A 14,544-nucleotide genomic window follows, 5' to 3' on the forward strand; every position below is an offset into this window, starting at 1 on the left:
GCCTGCATAGCAGTCCCGGAATCCTCCAATTGTATTTTCCTGCCTCAGTTTGATCAGCCTTCAGATGTAGAATACTTTCACGTGACATGCCTTCATTCCTGTTCTCTTGGGAGACAGTTCACGTGTTTCATGTTCCTGCATGTTTTGAAAACAGAAGCCCTGATTGCCACCTATCTTTTCTGTGGTGAACGGCTTTGGAGAGCAAAAATAATGTCTCCCTCCAAGCAAAGGTGTAGCTGACTTACTCCCCATTTTGAAAGATTCAGATTTCTTAAACTCAGAGTTCTTCTCCTATAATGTAACCTATTGTAGCCGTCATCGCACAGACTTGTGGGAAATGGAGTTCGGGAAACTGTCCTGATGACAATACTGTGACAACTGTTACTGCTGTTGGTAATAAGGTGCCCTTTGTCCCTAACCAAGAGTCTCATACCAGCTTTTATTAACGTTAATGAAACTATGGCATGCTACCTTCATCTGTTAGTTTGCATTAAGGTAAAGTCTCAGACCCTTTACAGTTCTTGATAATTTCCTTCTAAAGTTCTCCTTAGTATAGTTCTTTCCTCAAAAAACCTAGAGGAAAGACATCACTAATCTTATGTTGCCTTCAGGGTTCCTTATATGTGGTCTGTGTTCCTCCTGCAGTTACCAGGGGAGCTTCCTAAAAGCACAGCTTCCTGAGCCCACTTCAATCTACTCACCTCTGTTGGGGAAGAGGCCCAGAAGTCTGCATTTTCACAGACTTTCACAGGCCATTTTCATTGGCCTACTAAAATTTGAGAGCCAGTGTTGTGGATTACTTGCCCAACAAGTTGTCAGGTCTCCAGCTATGGCTACAGGCCACAAGATGGGGCTAATAAACCTATACTCCAGGCACCTCCCTGGAAAATAATTGTCTCATTTTTTTTTTTGTAGAGACAGAGTCTCACTTTATGGCCCTCGGTAGAGTGCCGTGGCCTCACACAGCTCACAGCAACCTCCAACTCCTGGGCTTAAGCGATTCTCTTGCCTCAGCCTCCCAAGTAGCTGGGACTACAGACGCCTGCCACAACGCCCGGCTATTTTTTTTTTTTTTTTTTTTTTTGGGTTGCAGTTTGGCCGGGGCCAGGTCTGAACCCGCCACCCTCGGTATATGGGGCCAGCGCCCTACCGACTGAGCCACAGGCGCCGCCCATAATTGTCTCATTTTTTTCACTGTTCTCTTACTCAGGCATTCCCAGTTGCTCTGTGATTCTGTCTATATTGCTTTCTGCATGTTGTATCCTATTCTTATCAGATTTTCCTTATTTGTTTTGTGGGGTTTTTTTTCTCATACTCCAAATGAGGCCACAAATCAAAATAAGAACAAAGAGTAGAAATTCAGATAAAAACTGCTGATGGGACAAAGAGAAAGGATGCTCAATAAGTCACCTGCAGGGCTGGCAGTACACTTGCGAACATTGGGAACCGGAAATGCAGACATAATAGACCTTGTTCATCAGAGGATTTTCACCAAGGAAATCTTTGAGGATATCATTCTAGTCTGACACTTGTTGTGGAACACAATGACGGTTTGGACCTTCTTAGAGGCCTAAAGCCCTAGAGAGTGGATGGCCCTCAATAGGCCCAAATAACACTGGAAAACTTCCTTAAGAAATGCTACTTAGGAGGCGCCCATAGCTCATTGGGCAGGGCACCGGCCACATACATCAGGATTGCTGGGTTCGAACCCGGCCTGGCCCAGCTAAAATAACAATGACAACTGCAACAACAACACAAAAATATAGCCGGGCATTGTGGCAGGCACGTGTAGTCCCAGCTACTTGGGAGGCTGAGGCAAGAGGGTTGCTTAAGCCCAAGAGTTTGAGGTTGCTGTGAACTGATGCCACAGCACTCTACCCAGGGCAACATAGTGAGACTCTGTCTCAAAAAAAAAAAAAAAAAATCTACTTAATGCAAGTGACCAGGAAAACGCCAGAACTAGTAAATTGCCTTCCTCTGAGTCAGATCTGTCTGTGGACATCTTTTTTTCTGTGATCCATAAAATAAAATCCACATTTTTTTCCTCTACCATTTAAGCCATACATATACAAAATGCAACACAAAATAATTTAAGCAAGACGGGAGTTGATTATCTCACGTAATTGAAACTTTGGAGGCAAAAAGGCTCCAAGGTTATGTCAGCGGCCTCGGCTTCTTTCCAGCTCTGTGTTTATGGCTTTCTTTTGGTTGGAAAAGCATCTTATCCTGATATGAACCTATGTCCAGAGACATTTCTCCCCTGTATGTCTCATTTTGAAAGCTGAGAAACCTTTGCGAAGACCTTCTGGAAGACTTCCCCTCACACTTTATTAGCCAGAACTGGGTCACATGCTCTAAATTCATCGGTGGTGAGGGAAATAAGACAACCCTGATTGACTTGAACCAGTTAGTACTTACCTGAGTCACATGGTGGAAAGATGGTTACTGAGATGAATTTGGGGCTTTGCTATTTATGATGAAAGAGGGGGAAATTGCCAATAGGAAGGCAACTACTTGGACAATACATGTATGAAGTCTCCCAATCCATGAACATAGGACATCTTTGCATTTACTTCTGCCTTCTGTGATTTTTTTCAACAGTGTTTTAGAGTATTGAGTGTCCATGTCTTTCACTTCTTTTGTTTATTCCTTAAGTGTTTTGTTCTTTTGGACGCTGTTGTAAGTGGAATTGTTTTCCTTTGCAGATAATTCACTGTCTGCTTTTTTTTAAAGGAAGTTCTGGCTACATTAAGCTTACTTTCCTACATGGCAATAGACTTTTGAGCTGAATAGCAGCTGCTCCCTGTAGGAGGGACATTTGTTCTCCAATTTGCCACAGTTTCTATCTAGCCAAGCTTCCCTCACATTTCCTGCTTGGCTGCCCATAGGCGTTTGGACTTTAACCCCTTGTTTAGATCGACCACGGTGGAAGTTACACATTGCTGCTATTCACTATAGAGGCAAAGATGCTAGAGTGGTACAGATAGGCAGCTTAGCAACTGAGCATAACATAGTCAGCACGGCTTTTCCATGTTCCTGAAATGTATTTTTAAGTACCCAATTATGTTACTGCAAACATTTTGTAGAGGGATATTTCTGAAATACAGCGTGTGCTTTTTTCCTCTCTAAAATAAAGAAATCTTTTTTTAAAATGAAATACAAAGAGCTTTATGTAAAATCAAACATCCATTCCCAATTAAAAATTCTATTACAATAAAAATAATATCATCATGATTACTAATCATGGAGCTCTGTGATATACTACATCTTTCATTCATCTGCTCCCCCAGCCTATGCCTGTCTCTGTCAGCAGGAGGTGTTTGGAGAACTTTATTTAGATCTCAACTCTTCTCTATGTTTCTTTAGCCCCTCATACTAGAAACCGTAGTCATTTCAAGCACACGCACATTTTTTTTTTTTAATTGTTAGGGATTCACTGAAGGTACAATAAGCCAGATTACACTGATTGCATTTGTTAGGTAAAGTCCCTCTTGCAATTGTGTCTTGCCCCCAAAAGGTGTGGCACACACCAAGGCCCCACCCCGCCTCCTTCCCTCTCTCTGCTCTTCCTTTCTCCACCCCTCCCTCCTTTCTCTCTCTGCTCTCCCCTTCCCCCACCCCCACTGTGTTATTAATTGTTAAAATAAAGTATTCTTCATGATTTACCAAAATTGACAATATTGACTGTCCTGGGCTGGGTGATAAAGTGATACCCTCAGGCGTTAATGAAGGATGCAGGGTTGTTTGTCTCCATCCTATTAATGGCCACAGATGCCTGTGTTTTGAGGGCTTTTGGACTTCCTAGGCTTTTTTGTGTTTTTCTTTTCTTTCTAAAAGTTATTCTTTCTACTCACAGTGTATCTCCCTGCAACAGTCTGCTTCTACTGTCTAGTCAGTGCTCCCAGGATTGGAACCTGATAGCCACATTTGTTAGGATTGTCAAAGACAATAATGGCAAGGCGAGAATTGTGCAGTCACTCCGTCGCTTCAGAACTTTCCCTTGGGATGTAGGGGACCAGACAAGCTCATTCACAGGTGGAGATGAGGGATTCATAGCCCAGAAGTTATGATGCTAACTTGGAGTGGCTGCAAAAGACATTCTACAGCCACTGTGGGAGGTATGGAAGCCCCAACGTACCCAAAAGCTGTGGGAATGACATGGTTTCTGGGGCACCGAGGTGCTCTCTCTGCCTGTTGCTCTTTTATAGAATAAACAAAAAACACCCTTATGCCTTTTTTCCATTCCTCATTCTCTCAGAGACCCAGATCACTTTCTCAAAGGGTTAAATATGCCTTTATTTTTCCCATTCACATTGGATTATTTCCAGAAATCTCTCCGTCTCTTCTCTTTTCTCTTCTCTTCTCTCTCTCTCTCGTGTGCTCACACACACTTATTTTGTTCATTTATTTTAACTTTTTCATTATGAGCATTTCCAAATACACTCCATATTTTGGAAAGAACAGTATAATTAACAGTACCCATCATTCAGCTTACATTATTATCAGCTTTGCTCTTTTTGTTTCTTCTCCTCCCCACATTTTTTGGGGATGAGAGAGGTGTAATATTTTCAAGCGACCATTATTTTTTTCCCAGGAACCTATTTTTAAAATTTATAACAGGACAGACTATCTATTAGTAGTCTGCTATGAGGCATAACACTAGCAAGGAAACGTGCCTGCCTCCAGTCCTTCCAACAATTCTGTAAGATAAATTAAGCCCATTATATAGATGAGGAAATTGAGGGTCTGCCGTAATTAGTACCTAAAAAAGGTTAACTGATGGCATATTAGTTAGGATGCTCAGAAGAAAATAAAAGACTTTTCTCCCTCTCTCACACACCATTCAACAGTCACTTCTGACACTGGGTGTACTCCCATGGACACCAGCTGGGTGTCCTCAAATTCAGTTCATTATCAGATCCCACAGGTTAAGGGGCTCAGTCCCACATGACTGTCCCCCTCTCCTTCAGATGTACTTCCAAGTCCCAGGTTGCACCTGAACCTCTGCTCAACGAGCTCCCAGTGGGGGTCCCCACAGCCCCCTCCTCAGGTTTGATTTATTTGCTAGAGTGACTCACAGAGCTCAGGAAAACACTTGGCTTGAATTTACTGGTTTGTTATAAAGAATATGACCAAGGCACAGATGAGGAGATGTGCAGGGGGAGGTAGCACAGAGGGGGAGGAGCTTCCACACGCTGAGGTGTCACCCTCCGGGGACTTCTGGGCGTTAGCTACCTGGAAGCTCCTGAACCCTCTCACTTTGGGTTTTTAGGGGGACTTCCTTTCATAGGCATGACTGATGGCCACTGTGAGCAACTTGACCTTCAGTTCCTCTTCCCTTCCCCAAAGTTGGCACTGAAAGCCCCGGCACACTCTTAACACTCCAGGGGTTAGGGAGCCGTGTGCCAGGTCAGAGACCCAATGTATATTTCTTGTTAGAGCCCAGTATCACAGATGCAGTTCAGGCTATGGTCACAGAAAGGCTAAAATATGGTAACCTGAATATCTCAAATTCTCTCACGTAAAAGAAACAGCCTAAAGCCCACCAACCCAGGAATGGATTAACAAGCTGTGGTACATGTATACCATGGAATACGATTCGGCCATTAAAAAAGATGGAGACTTTACAGCCTTTGTATTAACCAGGATGGAAGTGGAACACATTATTCTTAGTAAAACATCACAAGGATGGAGAAGCATGAATCCTATGTACTCATTTTTGATATAAGGACAGTTAATGACCTAGTACATGGTGGGGTTGGGAGAAGGGGAGAGCAGAGAGAGAGAGAAGGAGGGAGAGGGGTGGGGGAAGGAAGAGCAGAGAGAGAGAAGGAGGGAGGGGAGTTGGGGGTCTCAATGTGTGACACACTTTTGGGGGGCAAGACACAATTATAAGAGGAACTATACCTAACAAATTCAATCAGCATAACCTGGTTTCTTGTACCCTCAATGAATCCCCAACAACAACAAAAAAAAATGAAAGAAACAAAAGTTCAGGGAAGCCCAGACATTGTCCAGGGTGAACATGGTGACCAAACAGCATCAGGGAGCCCAGGTTTCCTGTCTTGTGTTGCTCAGCTATTCTCAGCATCATAGACCAAGACGGCTGCTCCAGGCATCAGGCTTCATTGTCAGGTGCAGATGGAAAAGTGGACGTGGAGAATAAAGGAGGACGTGCCTATTCCCTGAAGGGCTTAGTCCTGAGGTTACATGTATAGCTTCCGCTCGCCAAGTGTTGTGCCTGGAACCTCATCATGTGGTCACGCCTGAAAGACAAACTGAGAAATAGAGTCTTCATTTCAGAGCAGGCTGTAACTGACCAACAGTCAGAGATTTTACATCAAGGGAAGAAAATGGAAATGGACACTGGGACAACCGGAAGTACTTTCATGGGTAAAATCTCTTTCCACGTCGAGCTCTTTGTTATTGGCCTCAACTGTGGCCCAGTTAGTAAACTTGGTGGTACTTGATTAACTTGAAGATAGATGTCCCTTGGTGATGAAGGACTTCAGTTATTTAGACTTCATGGTGTGAGTTTTTCTTTGTCCATTTTCATTGTTAGAGATTGTATAACCATAGGATAGCACAGTGGTTATGGCGCCAGCCACATACAACTCCAGTGGTTGAAGCCAGCCTGGACCAGCTAACAACGACAACTGCAGCAAAAAATAGCTAGGTGTTGTGGCAGGTGCCTGTTGTCCCAGCTACTTGGGACAACAGGCAAGAGAATCGCGTTAAGCCCAGGAGTTTGAGATTGCTGTGAGCTGTGATAACACAGCACTCCACTGAGGGCAACATAGTAAGACTCTGTCTCAAAAAAATAAAATAAATTTGTTCCACATACTAGTAAATTTGCATTATGTAATTTAAATTCTGTCATCCACAATGGAGAGACCCCCACTGACAATATCACGGTCCTGACATGATAGGTTCTGCTTCAGCTCTACTCTCTACCACCTTGGTAATCACAGATTATTTATCTTCTCCAAGCCACATTTTCCTTTTCATATTAGACACCTCATCGATTGCTGGTTCTAGGAGGTTCTTGGCATGTGGTAAACATGTGACAAATTATGTCTAGGTGACAGCTATGTATGTAATCTCTCCCCCACTCTTCCTACCCTATTCAATTCCTACCATTTCTAAAAATAATAGCCATAGCAATATTATGGTATTTTCATACCCATGTCTTTGGGCCTTTACAACACTTGGTGAAATAGGTAGATCGGATAATACTTATTCTGCTACTTTCTTATATTAGAAAATACAAGCTCAGAGAGGTGGATTCACTTGCTAGAAGTCACAACCTCTTCCCTTTTGACGGGATCCTTCCCATGTTCATTGAGACCTACTCCACTGGCTGTCATCTTAAACACATGACAAAACAGCCCTCTTCCAACCCACCTCTCGCTCTCCTCTGCTCCCATCCTAATTCCCCTTGCTGGCTGCCTCCGTGTCTTCACTTCCAATTTACTCATCAGCCCGCCCCATCAGATGTTGGACTCTTCATTACTTCGCTCCCGGTAAGAGCCTGGCCGGAAGGCCTCTGCTCCTTCCTATTCTTGCCCTAGACAATCTCATCCATTCCTCAGTTTCAAATGCATCCCAGAAATTAATCACCAGCTCAGACACCACTTTTAAAGCTCCAGCCCCAACTACTCCCAGGGTAGGGGTGCAGGACAGGGTAGTGGGGCCCTTCTGCAAGAGTCCAGACAAAAGACATGGAGAACCTGAGCCAGGGTGGGCTTTACGGCACTTGGAAGAAATGATGACTAGAAAAGATGCTCTGGCGGGCTCCAAGGCCTTAGAGGTCACGTGGCTTCAGGGCAATGAAGCTGTCTCTGCTGCTGACACTCCTGGGAAGGATGGAGATGGGTCTGCTGGGTCTGCATGTTTGTAGACCTAAGTCTTCAGTGAGAGGGTGACATCTAAATGGAAACTGCAGCAGCCAGAAACGACACTTGCTCAAAGTCTCTTTTCTTTGCAGTTGTCTCCTTCTGCTGACCTGGCACACATCCTACCCTGCCCCAAACCAGGGCTTCCCATGTGATATTTGGTCAGCGTGAGATACAGACAGAAGCAAGCAGGCCGAGAGAAATACAGGGTGACCATAAAGTTCGTGTGCAATTTTAAATGGCACACGATTTCAAATTGCACATGAACTTTACGGCCACCCTGTACTTTGCTTCTCCACTGGGGAAGGTCATGATGGCAACCCACCATGAGACGTGGGTAGCATCTTTTAGATATTTCTGTAGGATTCAGAGGCATTTCTGACAGGTGTTTTACAAGGCAGGTGATAAGTAGAAATATGTGGTCCCGTCACCTTTGTCCCTCGTGAGCTATACTGCAAAGAACACGAAGGGACTTGAAAGCGTCGTTGGTCACCTTTTTAAGGTATTTACAAACCTTGTGATCCTAGAACTCAGTTTTGGAGCTAAAAAAATGAACATGCTTACGAATTCAACAATCGCTGAAAACTCAGCTTTCTCTGAATCGCTTCTGGCGATATGAGAGTGTAGTTCATGGATGTGGCCACATGGGAGCAGCACACACAAACCCACCTTTCCCAGAGTCGGTCTGGATGGGCTCTGCTCTTCCTCATTCCAGCCACACCTTAGGGCAGGCCGTCAGCATCTGAGCCAGGTGTGTGACCTTCACACCACCCCCTCATCATCACCTCATTCTGGAGCCCCCAGAGCCAGCCGCAGTCCTCGCTGCCGTGGTCAGTCATCGACTCGTCATCCCCTACTCCTTCCTTGCTAACTTCAGTTTACCCCTGTCTGATTGGCCTCAGCCAAGGTCTCCCCCTAGCCACCTTCTGGCCGCTGTGCAGCTGCTGGCATCACCTCCAAGAGCCCCAGTGAGTTCCGGGAACACGAAAAATTAGAGAATGAAAGGAAGGAGGGTGTCAGAGGGGGGTGCCCAGCAGATGGGCTGTGAAATCCAGTTTGGGGCAGGTGGGCAAGCCGCATCCAGTGAGACCTTCAGGTAGTCCACCTGTGACACTCTGAGAAACACTGGCTCTGCAGCTCTATTATTTCATCGAAGTCTTCAGAAAACGGGGAGAATTCAACACGATCGCGTAAACTGAGTCTTCCTTAGTACAGTAGTGATGCTGCCTCACCAAATACTGCACACAACGCCAGGGGGCACCATTCTCAGAGACCACGCTGGGAATAGCATCCTCTAAAACTATGTGACCGGGCAGCCCTGGGAGGCAGAACCCAACCCCTACACGTGCAAAATACACAAGCTTGGGGCAGAGGCTCTGCAGAGAGCCTGTGGGTGACACTGAATGTAGCTTTCTGGCCTTATGCCAAGTCAAGGCCACCTCCTGCTACCCAGAAGAAAGTCTGGAATCTGTCTGGTGATAAAGAAGAAGTGTTACTAAGGGCTCTTGAATGCCCGCGGCCTCCTTGTCTGGGCAGCCAGGTGCAGGCAGGGTTCCAGGAAGAGGCTGTCTGGCCTCTCCCACTGTTCCCCCTCCCTCACAGCCCAGGGACCTGGTCCTGGGGTTCAGAGACCTGGAGCAGGTCTGTGAAAACCACGGCAGTATTCACCTGATTCTCCACGCTCCAGAAAGGGGCTGGGGCCATTTTTAGATGTGGAGTGACAGGGACACAGGTGCTGTTACATAGGTAACAGTCTCCAACTCCAGAATAAAACAACCCGAGGAGTGTGGCCGCCAAAAGGCTGCGGGTGGAGAAGGAGTAGCCAGAGGGGGTGGTAGGAATTGGGGGGTCCGGCTCACAGGGGACACATGACATCCCACAGTCCCGTCTGGGGGCCCAGGATGGCAGAGCTGGCCCCCCTCCCCCAGCCGGGCCGGGCAGCCCGGGGATTTGGTGGCAGCCTCTATTTCAGAGTTTATGGTAGGAGGCTGGAGCTGGCAGAGAGACGGCACACCCCACCCTTTAAGGAAGTGGGGAGGAGAGCGCAGGGGTGTGGTTAACGAGGAGGAGGGGGAAACACAAACCTGTCAGCCTCTGACTCGGCCGCAGCCCCGGGAGCCGCCGCGCGCCCTACCTGCCGGCCGCTCACCTGTACCTGCCGCGGCCGGACTCACCTGGCTGCGCCGAGGAGCCGTCGCCGGGCCGCGCCTCGCTGGGTGAGTCCCCTCCGGGCAGCCGGGGCTGAGCGCCGCGCGGGGCAGAAGTTGGAGGCTGGACTGGGTGGCAGGGCGGGCCGGGGGAGGGTGGCGGTGCGAAAACCGGCGGAGGGGGCCACCTGGACGGTCCAGGGAGCTCCGGGCAGGAGCGACGCACCCAGGAAATCGGAGCCGCCGGCGCTGTGAACGCCTGAGCTGGCTCCCTTCCGCCGCTGGGGAGAGGGGTTCTATTTTGGGAGTCGATGTGACACTATCGGGTGTTTCTCGCTTTTGTCGTCTTAGCACAGTCAGACACGGGAGGCTGGGGACGACGGGGCGGGCAGGCTGCCCCAGGGCGGGTCGGGGTAGAGGACGTACCGGAACCCGGGCTCGGACTCCACTTGCCTCCTGCTCTGCTCCCTTCTCCTGACTCTCAGCCCCAGTCCGGGTCGCCTTACCCCCCACCCTCCCCCCTGCAGCCGTCTCCTGTCCCCTGAGAGGGCGTCTTGTCAACCGAGCCCTGCCTTGAATGGAGCCGGGCTCTGCCAGTGTAACTCGGGGTGAGGTGGGGTGCGCACAGGTGTGTGCGTGCGCGTGTGTGTTGTGGGGATAAAGTTCCACCGTTCACCCGCTTCCTCGGAAGCCCCTTCCCAGCGCCGGCAGAGTTAAGTCCCCGCCGCCTCCTCCCGCCGTCAGGCTGTGCGTGGGCAAAGCTCCGAGCGCTGCGCAGCGAGGGCTCGGGGATGCCGCCAGCCCACCACCTGCCCCAGCCCTGTGCCCTCTGACAGCCGCATGGCATTTCCCCACACCCCAAACTGAAAGTGAAGCCAAAGTCAGCTAATTTAAGGGGCCTGTGGGAGAAGAGCAGAAAGTTGGCCCCAGTAATAGCCAGACGGGGTTCGGAAGGCCGAGGCGGAAGGGCTCTCAGGGGCTGGAGCTGCGCCCCTGACGCAGCGGTGGCCCGAGGAGGCCCCTCCATGCTGGCTGCTGTCTGCTCACTCAGGGGCTGTCCCTGGCCTGAGCCTCCCACATTTCACAACCATCCTAGGGGGAGGGGAGGGGTGCAGGGACGGAAAAGTGACTAAAGACAGAGGGCGGAAGGAAGCGGGCACGTTAGAGAGACCCAGCTCTGGCGGGACAGTCTGCTGTTCATTCATTCAGTAAGCACTGGCTTCCTACCTGGGACCAGGCGCAAGAGCTGGGTTTGGAGAGACCAGGTGCATGTGGCGCGGCCTCGGCTCACCAGGGCAGCGCCGGGGTGGGGGTGCTGCCATGGAAAGGTGCAGGGTGCTGGCGATGCCCCTGCTGCAGGGCTGTTGGGGGACCCGTCAGTGATGTCCAGGAAGGTTTCCTGGCAGCGGTGACTCTGAGTAGAGAACTGACAGATCCTTTGGTCAGGTGAGGGGGAGAAAGTGCAGTTCCCACAGCACAGGCAGGACCGGGAGGCTAAAGGCAGCTTGGTGCCTCCAGGAAACTGAAAGTAGCCCTGCTTTGGGGGAGCCTGGAGTGTGCAGGGGTGAGGGGACGCTGCAGAGGTGGCGAGACAGCTCCAAAAGGGCCTGCTCAGGCTGCCATGGAAACTCCTGTTGGAGCAACACTAGAGTCCTGGAACCAGGCAAGAGACTTCCCAGGACTGGGATGGGGTTGACACATGGAGCAAATAAAAACACAAGGCTCAGATATGAACTTCATAAGCACTGAATATATTTTTCAGTACAAATATATCCCATGAAATATTTGGGATATACTTATGCCCAGACATGATTCACTGCTTACCTGAAATTCAAATTTAACTGGATGTCCTGTATGTATCTGGCAGGCTGAGGTCAGCGCTATGCTGGGAAGGAAAAGCTGGGAACAGCCCTGGCGCCAAGGACATGTTTATCTTGTAACCTTTCCTCCTAGATTCCAATTCTGACCTCATTCACTGACTGCTCATGTTTATATATACAACCTTACATATATGTATACACACACATATAATATACATTATATGTATATTTTCATTCCTTGGCCAGTTTATTCATCTACACAGGTGAAAGGGGTTGGTACTTCAGAAAGAAACTGGGCTTTGTAGCCCAAAAGACATGGATTCAAATCCACATAAACCAATTATCTTCTCTGAGCCTCAGAGTCCTCAGAGCCCCAGAGGATGAGACAGCCTGTATGTCCCAGTCATTGGGAAATCCCTGATAATGTATGTAAATTGCCCAGTTAATGGTAGAGGAAGGGTGATGCACATTAATTTTTTTCCAGCACCTTCACAGGGGTGAACAAAACAGCACCCACAGAGTACTCAGAGAACATTTACTTCTGTTGGTATTTGCCAAGCATTCCAGGGTCTCAGGGGAAAAGTGAGGGTGAGATTAGCCCTGGGGCAGCAGGGGAGCCTCCATTAGTTTTTCAGTTTTGCAGCTCCTTTTCTATTCCACCTGCTTCAAAGGGAGGAGATATCCCACTTTCTCCTAGGAGGACAGTGGGTGCACACAGAGGGAGTGGCTCAAATTAGAATTAATTGAAGGAAAATGTGAATGAATTAAAGGAAATAATCTACATCAAACACCCAGCAAAGTGCCTGACACAGACAAATCCACCATGAAATTTGGCTGTCATGATTCCCAGTTTCATAATGAGTTCCTTATTAGAAAACTAGAGCTTGGGAACAAACGAAGTAAGAGTGCTTTGTGAACCGTATTCTGACATTAATGGGAACATTTGCAAAAATAAATTAGGGGAAGAGAACCTGGAAGAAGAAAGAGGAAATGGAAAGTGTATTTCCCTTATAGGAACTGCTAGGTTAAAAATGGTCCCTCTTTTCAGCCGCTAAATCTCCCCATCCCCCTGCCTAGTCAGAAGCTTTTTGTCTCTGGGGCCTTAAGTCAGCCTTTGCCAGATGCTGTTCAGGGAGAATCTGCCATAAAATAGTGAAATGTGTCCCATCAAAAAAACGTTCCAGGGACCCCTTGCTTGGAGATATCTTTTGCATATTTTCATGGTCAAGGTTATGATAAGTCCTGCAGAAAAGACCTATGTGTAGAGCCCTTGCAGGTTCTCAAGGGAAATAGCATTCCATGTCTAGTGAACATTCATATGGGTGCAGTTTGGGGACCACGCAGGTGTTTCCCAAGGCATTGCACCTCCTATATCTCTAGCCAGGGTGGACCTAATTCATCTACTGTCCAACTGGAAGATTTTCAGGGAAGGAGTTCTTATGTGCAACTTTCCCAGAATTGTGCATTCTTCACAGGAACTAACTCCTAACTGTGCTGGCCTAATCCTTCCCACAGTAGCCACAGCTGTCCCATTATGCAGAGGACTCTGGGAAAAGTCTAAGTCCCTTCACACTTAGCTCTCTGTGGTGACAAGAGTAGCTCCATGTCTCCTGAACACTACAAGGACAAATAAAGTGGATAGTGGGAACAAGGAAGGCAGGGAGACTTCCTGGGACGGACCCTGAGTAGCAGGTCGCTCAGTCCTTGGTGTTCCCCTGCCCAGACCCCCATGTCTTGGGACTGTGTGTCCCTGGCCTCCCAGGAGGATGACACTCCAAGTTGGTCTTGTGGGTGTGTCTGGAGTAGAGACACAGCTGTGACATGCTGGGTGCTGAAGGCGTGGTAATAAAGAGAAGTGTTGCTAGCTTGAGAATCAAGTCACTAGTAGAGTTCAGGTCAACGGCAGAGTGAAGGAGGATGGACAGTGGTGGCCATCTCTGCAACACCAGAGTGCTCTGTCTACCAAGCAGTCGGTGGCCAAGAGCCTAGGCTAAGAGTCCATCTGCCTGGGTCCAGCCCTGCTTTGGGGCTTCCTGTTTGACCTTGGGTAGGTCGCTTAACTCCAATTTCACACCTGTAAGATGGAGATGATAACAGGGCTTTGGGTGAGGATGGGGTGACAGTGTGCACTGGAATGATATTCAAAATATGAACAGCCACTAAAGCTGGGGCATGGATCAAGCATCAGACAGCACTGACATCAGCCATCGCCCTGAGCAGGGCCAGAGAGGCCTCCTGCTGTGCTGGGGTCACCCTGTTAGTGCAGCTCAGGGAGTAGAGGGGAGGAGGCAGCTCCTTGGGGGGCTATGGCAAGGGACATTTACCAATGAGTATGGACTATTTCAATATTTTAACATCCCAGCTGGGTTTTTTTTTTTTTTAAGACAGAGTCTCACTTTGTTGCCCCTGGTAGAGTGCCATGGTGTCCCAGCTCACATCAACTTCAAACTCTATGCACTGGCCTAATAGCCTCAGCTATACATTAAACATTCAGTCCTGGGCTTTGCACCTGTAGCTCAGTGGTTAGGGCACTCATACACCAGGGCTGATGGCTTCAAACCCTGTCCAGGCCTGGTAAACAACAATGGCAACAACAATAACAAAATAGCCAGGTATTGTGGTGGACGCTTGTAACCCCAGATACTTGGGAGGCTGAGGCAAGAGAATCGCTTAAGCCCAGGA

General features: G+C 48.3%; 1 protein-coding gene across 3 annotated transcripts in view; it reads left to right on the forward strand.

The window, feature by feature from the left end:
• The first annotated feature begins 9,953 nt into the window (after positions 1-9,953).
• Positions 9,954-14,544, forward strand: part of PTK2B (protein tyrosine kinase 2 beta) — a 112,661-nt gene continuing 108,070 nt past the window's right edge. For all 3 annotated transcript variants that reach the window (XR_008377316.1, XM_053578237.1, XM_053578238.1), the window contains exon 1: positions 9,954-10,111. The gene's annotated coding sequence lies outside the window, so the exon portion shown is untranslated. The remainder of the gene's footprint in view (positions 10,112-14,544) is intronic.

Source organism: Nycticebus coucang, chromosome 24, assembly GCF_027406575.1.
Source record: "Nycticebus coucang isolate mNycCou1 chromosome 24, mNycCou1.pri, whole genome shotgun sequence".
In the NCBI taxonomy this organism is placed as follows: Eukaryota; Metazoa; Chordata; class Mammalia; order Primates; family Lorisidae; genus Nycticebus; species Nycticebus coucang.